Source organism: Aegilops tauschii, chromosome 3 (genome assembly GCF_002575655.3).
Source record: "Aegilops tauschii subsp. strangulata cultivar AL8/78 chromosome 3, Aet v6.0, whole genome shotgun sequence".
Classification (NCBI taxonomy): Eukaryota; Viridiplantae; Streptophyta; class Magnoliopsida; order Poales; family Poaceae; genus Aegilops; species Aegilops tauschii.
The window spans coordinates 485,033,697-485,047,318 of NC_053037.3; the positions used below are offsets into that span (position 1 = coordinate 485,033,697).

Here is a 13,622-nt window from a genome sequence, read left to right on the forward strand (position 1 = left end):
TATGCAACTTTCATCCATGTTTAAAATGTTTAAATTGCTGTTTGCATTAATTTGCTTAAATGCCATGTTAAAACAATTTATTTCATAACTAAATAACCGTAGCTCGGATTTAAATAAACTTTATATGTAAATGGGGTAGAAAAATGCCTAGTTTAACATGGTGCACTTTATTTTGCTGTTTAACAACATTAAAATTGTGTTTAGGGCAGAACAGTACCAAATCTAAAATATCTAAATGGGGATTTTCCGGAATTGTTGTTTGTTGTTTCCGGCCTCATTTAAATTGCCTAGATAGGTAGTTTTGTTATGTTTCAGCTCTTGCCATGTTTAGCAACATTTAATATTGTTGGGTACATAAACGAGAGAGAACTAAATAATTGATTTGGTGTTTCTTCAATATGCAACTTGTTGCATATTGAGCTCCACTTAATTTGTAGTATTGTTTGTGCACTTTGCCATGCCATGCCGCTTTAAACTGGACATGCATCATACTTGTTTGTGCATCATGCCATGTGTATGTGGTGGTTGTTTACTATGTTGTTTGTTTCTTTCTGGGTTGCTTCTCTCGTTAGCTTCGGTTTCGTTCCGTAGTTGTGAGGATTCGTTCGACTACGTCCGTTTGTCTTCTTCATGGACTCGTTCTTCTTCCTTGCGGGATCTCAGGCAAGATGACCATACCCTCGAAATCACTTCTATCTTTGCTTGCTAGTTGTTCGCTCTTTTGCTATGCCGCGCTACCTACCACTTGTTTATCAAGCCTCCCAAATTTCCATGTCAGCCTCTAACCTTTTCACCCTTCCTAGCAAACCGTTGTTTGGCTATGTTACCGCTTTTGCTCAGCCCCTCTTATAGCGTTGCTAGTTGTAGGTGAAGATGAAGTTTGTTCCATGTTGGAACATGGATATCATAAACTTTGTTGGGATATCACAATATATCTTATTTTAATTAATGCATCTATATACTTGGTAAAGGGTGGAAGGCTCGGCCTTATGCATGGTGATTTGTTCCACTCTTGGCGCCCTAGTTTCCGTCATACCGGTGTTATGTTCCTTGATTTTGCGTTCCTTACACGGTTGGGTGATAAAACTCCTCCAGCAAGGCCCAACCTTGGTTTTACCATTTGCCTACCTAAGCCTTTTTCCCTTGGGTTCTGCAGACTCAAGGGTCATCTTTATTTTCAACCCCTGGGCCAGTGCTCCTTCGTGTATTGGTCCAACCCGTCAGTCGCCGGTGGCCACCAGGGGCAACTCTGGGCTCGCCTATCGGAAGCTTGGACAATCCGGTGTGCCCTGAGAATGAGATATGTGCAGCTCCTATCGGGATTTGTCGGCACATTCGGGCGGCTTTGCTGGTCTTGTTTTACCATTGTCGAAATGTCTTGTAAACCGGGATTCCGAGATTGATCGGGTCTTCCCGGGGGAAGGTTTATCCTTCGTTGACCATGAGAGCTTATAATGGGCTAAGTTGGGACACCCCTGCAGGGTATTATCTTTCGAAAGTCGTGCCCGCGGTTATGTGGCAGATAGGAATTTGTTAATATCCGGTTGTAGAGAACTTGACACTCGACTTAATTACAACGCATCAACCGCGTGTGTAGCCGTGATGGTCCCTTTTCGGCGGAGTCCGGGAAGAGAACACGGCTCTTTGGGTTATGTTTGACGTAAGTAGGAGTTCATGATCACTTCTTGATCATTACTAGTTGACGGCCATTCCGTTGTTCCTCTTCTCGCTCTTATTTGCGTATGTTAGCCACCATATATGCTTAGTGCTTCCTGCAGCTCCACCTCACTACCTTCTCCTACCGATAAGCTTAAATAGTCTTGATCTCGTGGGTGTGAGATTGCTGAGTCCTCGTGACTCACAGATACTTCCAAAACAGTTGCAGCTGCCGAGGATACCAGTGCAGGTGACGCAACCGAGCTCAAGTGGGAGTTCGACGAGGAACTTGGTCGTTACTATGTTTCGTTTCCTGATGATCAGTAGTGGAGCCCAGTTGGGACGATCGGGGATCTAGCATTTGGGGTTGTCTTCTTTTATTTTGGTTCCGTACTCAGACCTATGTGTGTACTCTGATTGATGTATGATTTATTTATGTATTGTGTGAAGTGGCGATTGTAAGCCAACTCTTTATCCCATTCTTGTTCATTACATGGGATTGTGTGAAGATGACCCTTCTTGCGACAAAACCACAATGCGGTTATGCCTCTAACTCGTGCCTCGACACGTGGGATATATAGCCGCATCGTGGGTGTTACACACGTACACAGCAGTAGAAAAAGAACTAGTACCATGGCATATGCTACACCACGGCCGAGAAAACGTGCCGACGTTACGCCATCCGGGAATAGTGCCACACTTCGAAACTAGAACCGTCAATAAATTTTGAGCGCGTCTCGTCACATTCCAAATTACTACTACTACCACGCTATATTTAATTGCAAACCTGTTCACACCGATCACAACCTACACGGTTTCCCACTTAGGAGCGTATTAGTAGTACTCGGTTATAAATACTACTATGTTAAGATGACTGCACATTCCTCCTCAACTCCTCATCCACAAAAAACAATCAAGTCAATCAAGCCATAGCTAGTGTGAGTTCTGGGTCAAGAGATTTCCACCAGGGAGAGGTGAGCATGGAAGAGGAAGCACGAGAGTTGTCCCGCCTCGCCACGAAAGCAGCCGACATGTCCAGCCGCGCAGCAGTAGCAACACAGAGGTCCCGCCGCGCCGCCGAAGCAGCACGGAGGTCCCGTCGCGCCGTCGATTTAGCATACTGGTCCGGCCATGCCGCGGAAGCAGCAGAGATGTCTCGCCGCGCCGCCGAAGCAGCAGAGAGGTCCTGCCACGCCGTGGCGCCCTGGGAAAATTTCTCGCGGGTAGGCGAGGACTCTTACAGGCGCATGCATGCGATAGTCCATAGCCAGATGGATCAGATCTCTGGCTGGGCGAGGATGCAGGACGAGGCTACCGGCGTCATCCGGCAACTAGGGGAGGGCAATGCGAAGCTCCGGGGCGAGCGCGAACTGCTGAGGGCGAAGATCGCCGGAAGGCGAAGCAGGAGGAGGAGACCGCTGCCTTGTTGCAAAGGACGGGCGTCATCATCAAGAAACTTATGGATGAGAATGCCATGCTCCGCATCGAGCGCAACAGGCTGGTGGAGGAATCCATGGATGCTGCCAAGCAGCGTATTAAGGACATGAAACTGATGAAAGAGATCATCGCCCGCCGCGAGAACTAGTCTTCGCGACCTGTAGCACATAAAGGCAGTAGAGATCAGCGAGCCAGATCGTTGTATGCGTCTTCCTTCTTCTTTTGCCCTTGTGTATTTCGGGCAGAGCCGCATGTGGCTTTTTTTAATTATCTTCCTAATTATGTAAGACTATTATTATCCACTCTCGTCGTCCTTATCTATATTCATCAGTCTTGCTATAAGTCGCAGTAGATGCTATATAGGTCCGTTGGATCTTACATCAAGATCCGTGCAAAATTTTCTTTTCAGATTTTCTTTTTTCTCTCTTAAATCTCAGTCGAGTGAGACATTGCCACGCCATTAAACAGAGGCTCGAGCGCCATTAATGGAGACCTTGGGAGAGAGGTGGACGGCAGATGGAGGTCAAAGGGCTCTCCTCCCGACAAGCACGCGCAGGGGTCTGATCGCACGCCTCCTGTACTTAAATAGCTACCCTGCACGGCGCCTCCTAGCTAATAAAAAAAGGGGACGCGTGGCGGCACGTAAATGTTAAATAGAATGCCCATGGTTTCAATAATACTTGTGTTCCGGATTGTAACGTGACAGCACTTGTTCCAAAATGACTTTTTTGATTGTTAATGTGTGCGCCTTCGCAAATCGGACAACAAAATTAGCATAGCATGTTGGTGCCATGTCATGACACCAAGCCAAGTTTCATGATTTTCATGCGTGTATAGGATTTACAGGAATTAAAAAACCATGTTTCTCAATGTTTCCAGCCGAGCCATGACGCCCAGATGTTTGAATTTCATTCCCATGTCTGGCATGGGACCTAGAAATTTACCCGAGGACACACATGTGATTTTTCAACCAGCTTTGGTGCACTGGAGCATGTGCTTGTATTTAAAATTTGAATTATGCACACAAAGGTGACACGTTCCCTCTCAGAACCACGAGCCTTCTTGAGAGAAGCTCCGGTTTGCAAGAAACTTATACCAAAACTTGTTCCTATTCTGCAAATTTTTTTACCACAGCATGGTAGTACCATGACATGACAGCATGCCAAGTTTCATGATTTTCAGGCATGTTTTGGATTTACAAGAATTTTAAAACCAAGCTTCTCAATGTTCTCGGCCGAATCACGATGCCCAGATGTTTGAATTTCATTCCCATTTCTTGCATGGGACTTACAAATTCAGCCGAGGACACACATGTGATTTTTGAGTCAACTTTGGTGCACTGGAGCGTGTGCTTGTAGTTCAAATTTGAATTATGCACATTAAATGACCAGAAACTCAATTAATGTATAAAAAAGGCCAAACGAACCCGGAATAATTCCAAAATTTAACAGGGCACTCATATAGTTCTATGTTGCCTCTGTAAAGAAAATCTGGGGGGAGGCAGCGTATATTGTTTCACACACAAAGGTATAAAGAAATAAAGAAATAAAGAAATTAGCATACCTATTTAATTCTTGGGTTCTTATTATTTATGCCACTAGTTGTGTATCACTACTCAGTTTTGCCATTAGAAGTTACAACTACTCAAAAAATGCCATCGATCCGTGAGATGCCTGCTCAAAAATGCAATTAGATATCTAAAAAATGCCATCGTTAAGTTAGATGTTTGCTCAGAAATGCCATTAGACTTTGTTATTTTCACATCAAACCCGTTGACCATGTTACATGACAAAAATGAGGCCGATTCTCACAATGATAAGTTAATGGTGTCCAGCACAACACACCCCTCAAATAAAACTAAGCACCCTGGAATTCTTTGACAAAACTAAGCACCCTGAAATTCTTTGACAACTAAACTGCTGGCTATATGATGTTGGCCATATATATTGTACGTATATAATGTCAAGAAACGAGTGGTAGTACTATACCAACTAAAAGATGAAATGTACGAAATATAACGAGAAGAAACATAACATAGTTCTGCTGGGGGCTCAGCACAACACACCCCTATAATAAAACTAAGCACACCAGAAATTAAACTAAGCAACTAATCCGGTAGACACTGCATTAGAACCACCATGAGCAACGACACTGCCACCTTACTCGGAGTCCTCGTCCACCTCCTCGACTTCGTCCTTGTCCCTCTTCCTCTTGGGCGATACTTCTTTGCTTGAACCGCACACTTGGCTCTTGCTCTTCATCCAACCCTTGTAGATATTGAAACAAATGTAGCCATCCATTGCAGCGTAGTAGATGTGGTCTATATCTAGTACAGTCCACTGCCATGCACGATGAAACGTGTGCGGAGGTTTCTTCAGTTCACCGTACGAAGGATGAACCATGGCTCCTGCCAGGGTCAGCATTGAAGGCTGATCAAGGGAGGGCACCAGCCCTTCCTTCTGGAGGTCGAAGGGGTCGCCTACAACGACGCCTATCCGACCCAGTATTTCCTTGTCGTTCCTAAAGTCTACAGTAACGAATTTGACTCGGCCGCCCTTGAGGAACTTCTTAAATTTCTCCCACTCAACGTCGGCATGGCATATGTGGTAGACCAAGCATAAGTCATGCACGCAAACCTGGATCACGGCGGGCTTCTTCTTCTCTGCCTCCTTTAGTTTCTTCTCGCTTCCCAGGACTGTGGTGTACTCAACATCTAGCCCAGCGACCCACTCATCATTTGAGTTTTCGAACATGCGTTTGAAGCGAGCAAGGCATTCTTTCACCGTTGCAGAAGAACGGGTGTAGATGACGTCGAACTCATTGTCGGTGATGGTTCTAACCTTGTACTCACCGCCGATCATGGAGATTTGGGACGCCATGGATTTGGGAGGAGGGTTAGGATTAGTGGAACTGCCGTAATGTGAAAGGACGGGACGACTAGGAGTGGTTTATCGATTGTCAAAATGTCGAGTGGGGGGCACGTGTGAATGGCAGGGTAGTGGCTTGCCTAGTGGATAAATGGATTCATGCACAGTACTATGGGGGCCCAATTAGATGTCATGTCTACTCGACGCCCAATTAAATGGCTTTCGATGTCACATCAAGCGTCGGGAAAATTACAGGTGATACGAAGCTTTCCATTCTCCCATGATACGGGCTTCTGAGAGCCCTTGGATCTAAGATCGAACTGTTGCATGGCGTGATTCTAGACCTATGGGTCAATATCCTATCCTGGAGGGTTATTCTGCAAATTTTCAGCAACTTAGCATGCGACCGTTCGATCTCAGATCCAAGGGCTGTCAGTAGCCCGTATCATGGTCGCGCCTACCACGACCGTCGCCTCGCTCGCGGGGTCGCGCCCTTGGAGATTTAACACGGTGCGTTAGGCTATCTGATGTTGGCATGTCATACATAGTCATCACTTAGTCACTCATACAACAAGGTTGTCTGTAAGGTTGGCCTATAAGAGTGTTTTTTGTTTACTTCTCTCTATCTCTTTCTTCGTAGTATTTATTGCATTTGCCAAGGAGTGACCTCTTCCAATGAAATGGTGCTTAGATGAGGTGCTATGGGAATTAAATGGCTTAGCAACTCAAGTCCCCAATGCATATGTGCTTAGTTTTTTGTTGCTAAGTTTGCTTCATCTAGGTACACGCGCTTATCACCGTTTCCTCCTGGGGTCACCAAACTAGTCTCTCTCTTCTTAATTAACTTGCCACATCAGACTTTATGCCTATGTGGCAGGCTTAGCACCTGTAGGATCAAGTACAATAGTGGGCTATAAGCCCGCTTTACATGGCATTTTTGCATATGTGGGGGAAAGAGGCAAGGAAAAAGTGGAGGAGTGGGCTCTCAAACAAGAGCCAGCCTCTACATGGTGGAGCATTGGGAGAGGCACCTGTATGGAGGTGGTCAAGAATCGGGAGACTCAAGCCGGTCGTAGCGCCGCAGTTAAAATGATAATGGCAAGTCAAATCACCGGGCCCCACCTGTCCAGCAGTAACTCACTATCAAATCACACAGCCCTACGTTTGCAGCAGCCTACTCCCTCATCTTCTCGCGTCTCTGTCGAACCGACTAGGCGGAACTGCCCCGCCTAGCGTGAGGGAAAAGCTCTGCCCTCGACGTTTAAATAGTACAGTATACTAATTTTGTATCCATGGATTGCGCCATGGAGCAAAGCCTCAAGAAAACGGCGGTACACATGTACGGAGTATACAGCACGCCCGTCGCGTTCGCGTCGCACCCCAGATGGTCGGACGGTCTGGCACGCCACTCTCCAAATGGAACGCGCGTCATATTGCGTTTGCACACACATGTGGGACCGCAATTGAGAACCGACCATGGGCACACTCCCCGGGCCCGCAAGTCGGGTGAGTTAATAGAAGTACATACGTTGGTACCTGGATGATCCCTGCAAGACACGGAAGATCAGTTCGTCCATGCATGTGACCAGACTCCAGCAGACACGCCTGGATTGGCTATCGTCTACATATCGTGCAGGCTGTGTTGTACAGGGTTGTAGTTCTGGTGAGAAATCTAAAAAAAGGTTTCTTGTCATCTCGGAAAATTAGGTGTCATGTGCTTCGGATCACTGCGAGGGTTAAACAGCGACAACTGAGTTGGGCTAGTCATTGGGGGCACATGCACGAAGACTACTCGGCTGCATTCTAGGTCAAGCCGGCTATGTTAATTAGGACATCTATCGACGGACCCCTTTTCTACGAGTTTATCTTTAATTTGAGCTTTGATCCTCGTCTAGTTTGTCCGTTGGGATTCATCTTGTCTCCTTTGGGCAGTGAGGATATGATTTCTTGTCATGTGGCATTTTTTCTTGTTATATGTTATAATCCGGTGCTTCAGATCAAAATGACGACAACTGCGCCTCCGGCGCACGTGCATGAAGACTTGTCGACAGTCCATTGCCAAGGTCAAGCCGGCTCCGGCCGGTAGACAAAAGAAAACTAGTACTCCACTATATAGGCAGGAGCCCCCGCGCTTGCTTGCTAGTGTTGCTCTCTTCACACTGCCTCGTCCTCTCTAGATCTAAACACGACAGCGGTGGCCACTCTCTCTCTCTCTCTACTCACCTCTGGTCACAGATCCAACCGGATCCTCTCCGCCGGGGAAGGTGAGAAGGTGCAACGTTCACGTGATTGTCCTCGGCGACAGCTCTTACCCACTGCCGACGCATCCCGATCAGCGTGCCTTGTCGTTCTCTCCCAAGCATCACTGGCGAGGGAGGGCCTCCCACCCCTTCTTCCTCACTGACGTAGTGTGGGCAGATCCGGCCTCCCGTCGCCCACCTAGCGACATCCCGGTGACCCTCAGGTATAACTTCCTTCGAATCCAGCCTTGCTCTACTTCCCGAGCTCCTGACGTCACTGCATTTGTATCTTTTACTATTTCTCAGGCCCCCTCGTGTAGATAGGATCGATCGGCTGTTCGAAAACCACCTAATTTTTTAGTGTTAAGAGGTAAAACTAGTTCATGCACTCGAATCTAGTAGTACTTGGTTCAAACAAGGAAGAAAGGTGGTGGGGGTGGGGGAAGATTTGTTACCTGAATCTAGGACTTGGTCGAAAGAGGAAATAATGGGGGCGAAAAGTAGCAGAGACTGGCTATCCAACTGGTCTCTAGGTCTAATAGGGAAATAAAGGGAATGCATTACAAACTCAATATAAACCCGATCTATTGGTTGAAAAAGGAAAGAAAGTGGGGACTGGGGGACAAGTCAATAGAGTAAGTCCAGCACTAGATTTGCTAGCCTCACACAGTATAAGGTGGCTATATACCGAACAAAAATGGGACCAACCCAGATATCCTCTTCTGATGTTTGTTGCCCCGAGCCGCTCTTATGTAATGCCACTGGTAAAATGTAGCAGTCGCACTGTTAAAAGTAAGGACACGTTAAACCAATGTTGTTTTCAATGTAATGCCTCCAGTAATATGAATCAATGGCACTTTTTTTCATGTCTTGCTAAATTTCCCATTAAGATAAGTCGCTTCTTTTCGTTAGAGATGCAACTTTCCTGGTCCGCCTACTCTCCAGGAGCTTCACGACCAACCTTGATGTTGCTCAATTTTATTGCAACTAATGAAGAAGAAGCTCTGTGGGTTTCGTTTTCTGATGGAAATGGAACCGGGGCTGGAGCCCTTTTCTTAAAAAAGAAGAAGCTGCTAGCTCATGGGACATTGCTTCCTTTTAGGTGAACTGCACCAAAAGGTCCCATGAATTGAATCATTCATGTTGGTGACTGGTGTCATCCCTTTTACGATGGTGTTGACTGCAGATATGGTTCCCATCACGAGGTATGTTCCTTTTTGGTCTGAACTTTTGCCAAAGATCCTGCATCTTGATCCTGCTCTTGTGCTACTGTTTTGGCACTGCCATGATAAAGCGGTAATGTTATTATTTTGCACCTTAACCTAGTGGCACTATTAATTTGAGGCAATGTTTTGGCACCGCTAGTGCCACTGTTTTTTTTATATATCGAAAGAGGGGGTTCACTCCGATTTCATTAAAGAAACCCAACCATAGAGAACCATTATCCGACAACATCTCAGTGTAAATGGGCAGTTATGCAACTACTACTAGAACAAACTGAGTACTAGCAGGAGACAAGTTTGCCACATAAGCTAGGCACGTAGGGGGACGCAGCACCAGCTCGACCAAGTTTGGATTACAACCCAAATTCTACCACAGAAACATCAGGGGGAAGATAGGGACTGAAAGAGCCAGCTTCAGCATCCCAGTCTAAGCACCCCCGGCCTTCATCCTTGCGACGCACGGTACACCTCATTTTCCACCTGCTCGACCCTAGTGACACTGATAAAATGAAGTAATAATACAGTTAAAATAGAGCGAGTGTCCTCTCTATCATTTCATTTCCAATGTAGATAAAGAAAGTGCTTCTCTTTGTTAATGTATGTTTCATCAACTAGTCCAATTGTTAATGTTTAAGCGTTTCTGCAAACTGGGGTGCTTAATTTTAGTTGATCTGCACAAAAATCTGCACAAAAATAGAGACTTGAATGTCTCAAGGCCCCTCCTTGTACTACCGCTGTACACTGATGTTCATCACTGGCAGAAGGTGTATCGGGGAGACTTGGGACGATTTCCAGTATGAGGCGTGGCGTACCGTATGAGGCGTCGCAGGGCCCATCTCGCCCTTGCAGCATGGCATACTATGATACTATCGCAATATTTTCTTCTATTTATTTTGCGTGTTTCATCAACTAGTGCCACTATAATGTAATCACGCTTTTTCATTATCTGTGCAAACAGGGTTATCAGCTGCATTTTGGTGGAACTGCACAAATGTACGGATGGAACCAGCATATATGCAGAGTGCGAGGTGTGCCAAGTAAAAATTACCGACACCAACCATGCTCCATGCATGCTTTGGCATCCACCACCACCAGTGGGATGTGTGGCGCTCTCTGTGGACGGATCTTTCTCGGCAGCAAATCCTCTAACCAAATACTAGTAGCTTATATTGGCAGGTTTCTAGGGAGTACTCTTTTCTGAAAGAAGCACCAATCTATTTTTCTTTATTTGTACACAGTGTCACAACTTTGACCCAAAGGTCCAGAGCTATTTAAGGGTGATTGGCGTAGTACTCGGAGACTGATTGTAACCATGATTTTCATTAGCTGTCACACTGATTGTAAGCATGAGCATGTGGAAGATTAGGTTAGTGCGAAGCTTACCTTAAACCCTACCGTCCTTGAAACCTCCCACTCATTGTCAAACCAAGTAAGGATCTCCTTCAACCTAGCTAACTTTTCCTGGTCGCCGCCAGCGATCTGCCTGATTTGGTGCTAGCTTTGGAAGATGGGAGGAGAGACAGTGGTCTTGCAATAGAGAAGAGGGAGAGGCGAGACGGTGGTTTTGGAATGGAAATGATGGAGAGGAGAGGAGATGGTTTTGCAATGGAGAAGAGGGAGAGGCGACACGGTGGTTTTGGAATGGAGATGATGGAGAGGAGAGGCGTTGGTTTTGCAATGGAGAAGAGGGAGAGGAGCATGCGGCAGCGATTTAGGATTGGACGAGAGGGCCGCCGCGCTGTGACTGGATCAAAATCAAAATCAATTTACCCTTCAATTAAGAAAGTGACCCCACATTAACTAGTCTCCCTTTTATTTTGGGTCATAATTGACCATGATTTTCGCAAATAAAATATATGTCATATGTTGCAAAAATAATATAATTTGAAAGTACATTCAGATACGAACCAAACGATACAATTTTTGGTGACATGCATTCACATTTTGCTTGTCAAATACAGTACATGGTCAAACTTTGACCCAAAATACGCAAAACAAAACAAAATACTTCCAAGACCAGCGCCACTCTTCCGCTCTTCTCCTCTTAAACCACCGCCGCTCCTCTCATGTTCCAATCTAAATCCAGCGCCGCTCCTCTCCTCTTCCATTTCAAAACCACCGCCCTACTCTCCTGTTCCAATCCAAAACCAGCGTCGCTCCTCTCCCGTTCTAAACCAAAACCAGCGCTGCTCCTCTCCTCTTCCATTCAAAAACCACCGCCGGCGAGTGAAGGTGTTGTGGAGAAGTAGATCGATGGAGGAGTACAATCGATATGTGAGGATCGCAGACGGCGACCCTGTGAAGCTAGCTAGGATGTTGGAGATACAATCTTGGTTTGACAACAAGGACCAACTAGCGGCGACGGCGACATCCATGGCCAAATATCTGCAACAGAGCGAAAAGGCGGCGATACTCGCGGAGGGAGTCGCTTGGGAGTACATAGAGCTGCTCCTCTGGGCCATGGAGCAAACAGATTCACCGAATCCGATCGTGAGGGAGCGGTGGTGGGAGTATCGATCCCAGATGGAGCATCCACCAGAGATTGAAGGATCGAGCATCTACAGGGTGCCGTTTGTGAGGGTGTCGTGCCAGTGCGAGCCGGTGGAGTCTTCGTTGATCGAACCCAACTGCAAGACGAGAAAAACAGTTGGCCCCACGACGCTTCCCCGCCATCCTCTCCCTTGCCGTTCACATCGTCTCACGGGGCGGCTGTCTGCCGCCGAGGAATAGGAGGGATTGCCCCCCCCCAAACCAATAGTTGGGCAGGTTGTGAATTTTCAGGAGGAGCTTAGGGTTGTTAGTGTTTGCAGGTTGTGAATTGTGTTTTGTGTTGTGTATTTTGAGAGTACTTTCAGATATGAATGTCTTTTGAATTTCAAATTTGTAGTATTGAGCATATGAAATATTTTATGAATTATAGAGATCTATTTTTAGCACTTAAAAAAATGTAGTTTCATAGGAGTATAAAAGTGCAGACAATGTGATTCTCAGAGAAGAAACTGCAAGTTTCAGTTTTAGATAAGAAACTCCAAGTTCAGTTTCCGATAAGAAACAGCAACTTTCAGAGGCAGAGCATTTATATTAACACGGCCTTTTCAAACAGTGTTAACATCATGCTGGAAGTTTTATTCATGGTCAAAACTGGAACTACCAGCCAGTTAACATCATGCTGATCAACATTCATCCATAGCACATCTTCATATGATGCACAGTCAAAAAGAAATGCTATTTTCAAGATGCCCACACAATGTCGAGTGTGCGAAAAATAGAGAAAACGAGGGACGAAGTTTTGGCAAGTGCTGGACGTGGTGTGCGTAGATGACAATTGGGACCCACATGTCAATAAAGGCAGAGGCAAAAATTTTGGAGATATTTTCTCTGCACAGGTGGAATCGAACCCGGGCGGAACAGCTGTCGGAAAGTGTCACTCGGCCACTAGGCTAGTTCAGTTGTTTTGTTACTAATAAGGCACTTCCTCAGGTGGTCGGATCTCTTCTTGCGCCTTTGTGCACTCGCCGCGACGCCGCTGTCTGCCATTGTGAGCATGCTGAACAAACAAGAGGAATCTGGAGAGGACTGTACATGGAGAGGCGGACAGTCGGGACCCACCAGGTCTAGGGCCGTACGCAAGCAAGTGCTTCATCGAAAAAATACTTCCTCCTAATGCTATACTGACGTTGGGGCCCACGGGTTTGTCAACATAGTTAAATTTTTTTAGGTGCTTCAACGTAGTTACTATAGGAGATAAATTCACAACGAAGCCGGGGAGCTGGCATGTGTCATTTATTATCATTGGGGCAGCAAGTATCAGCTGGGTTTTGGGCTGCCCCGTCTAGGCTTTCTTTTTTAACATGCGCAGCCCACGACCTCGGATGGGAGGTCCATAGGCCTGTTTGTATTATCTTGAGGGCCGTCATGTATCGACCGGCCTATGGACCTCCCATCCGAGGTTTTATTTTCCCTGAAACATCGGCAGCCCAATTTATGTATTTTTTTGAAGAAAACGCAGAGGTCTGTTCTATTTTTCTATATAAGAATAGGAACGCCTGGTCCAACTTATGTTTCCCTTCTAACTATATTATATATATTTAAATTATTTTATATGTTATTATATATTATTGTTATTGTCATCATATATTTAACAGATACTTACATATGTAAGAAAACAATATCCCACATCTTATTAACTTATAAAAATA

The 13,622-nt window shown here is 45.8% G+C and overlaps 1 protein-coding gene across 1 annotated transcript in view; it reads left to right on the forward strand.

Moving 5' to 3' along the window:
- LOC141043038 (uncharacterized) overlaps positions 1-2,164 on the forward strand; it is a 52,455-nt gene extending 50,291 nt beyond the window's left edge. The window contains exon 3 of the mRNA XM_073511956.1: positions 573-2,164. The gene's annotated coding sequence lies outside the window, so the exon portion shown is untranslated. The remainder of the gene's footprint in view (positions 1-572) is intronic.
- The last annotated feature ends 11,458 nt before the right edge of the window (positions 2,165-13,622 follow it).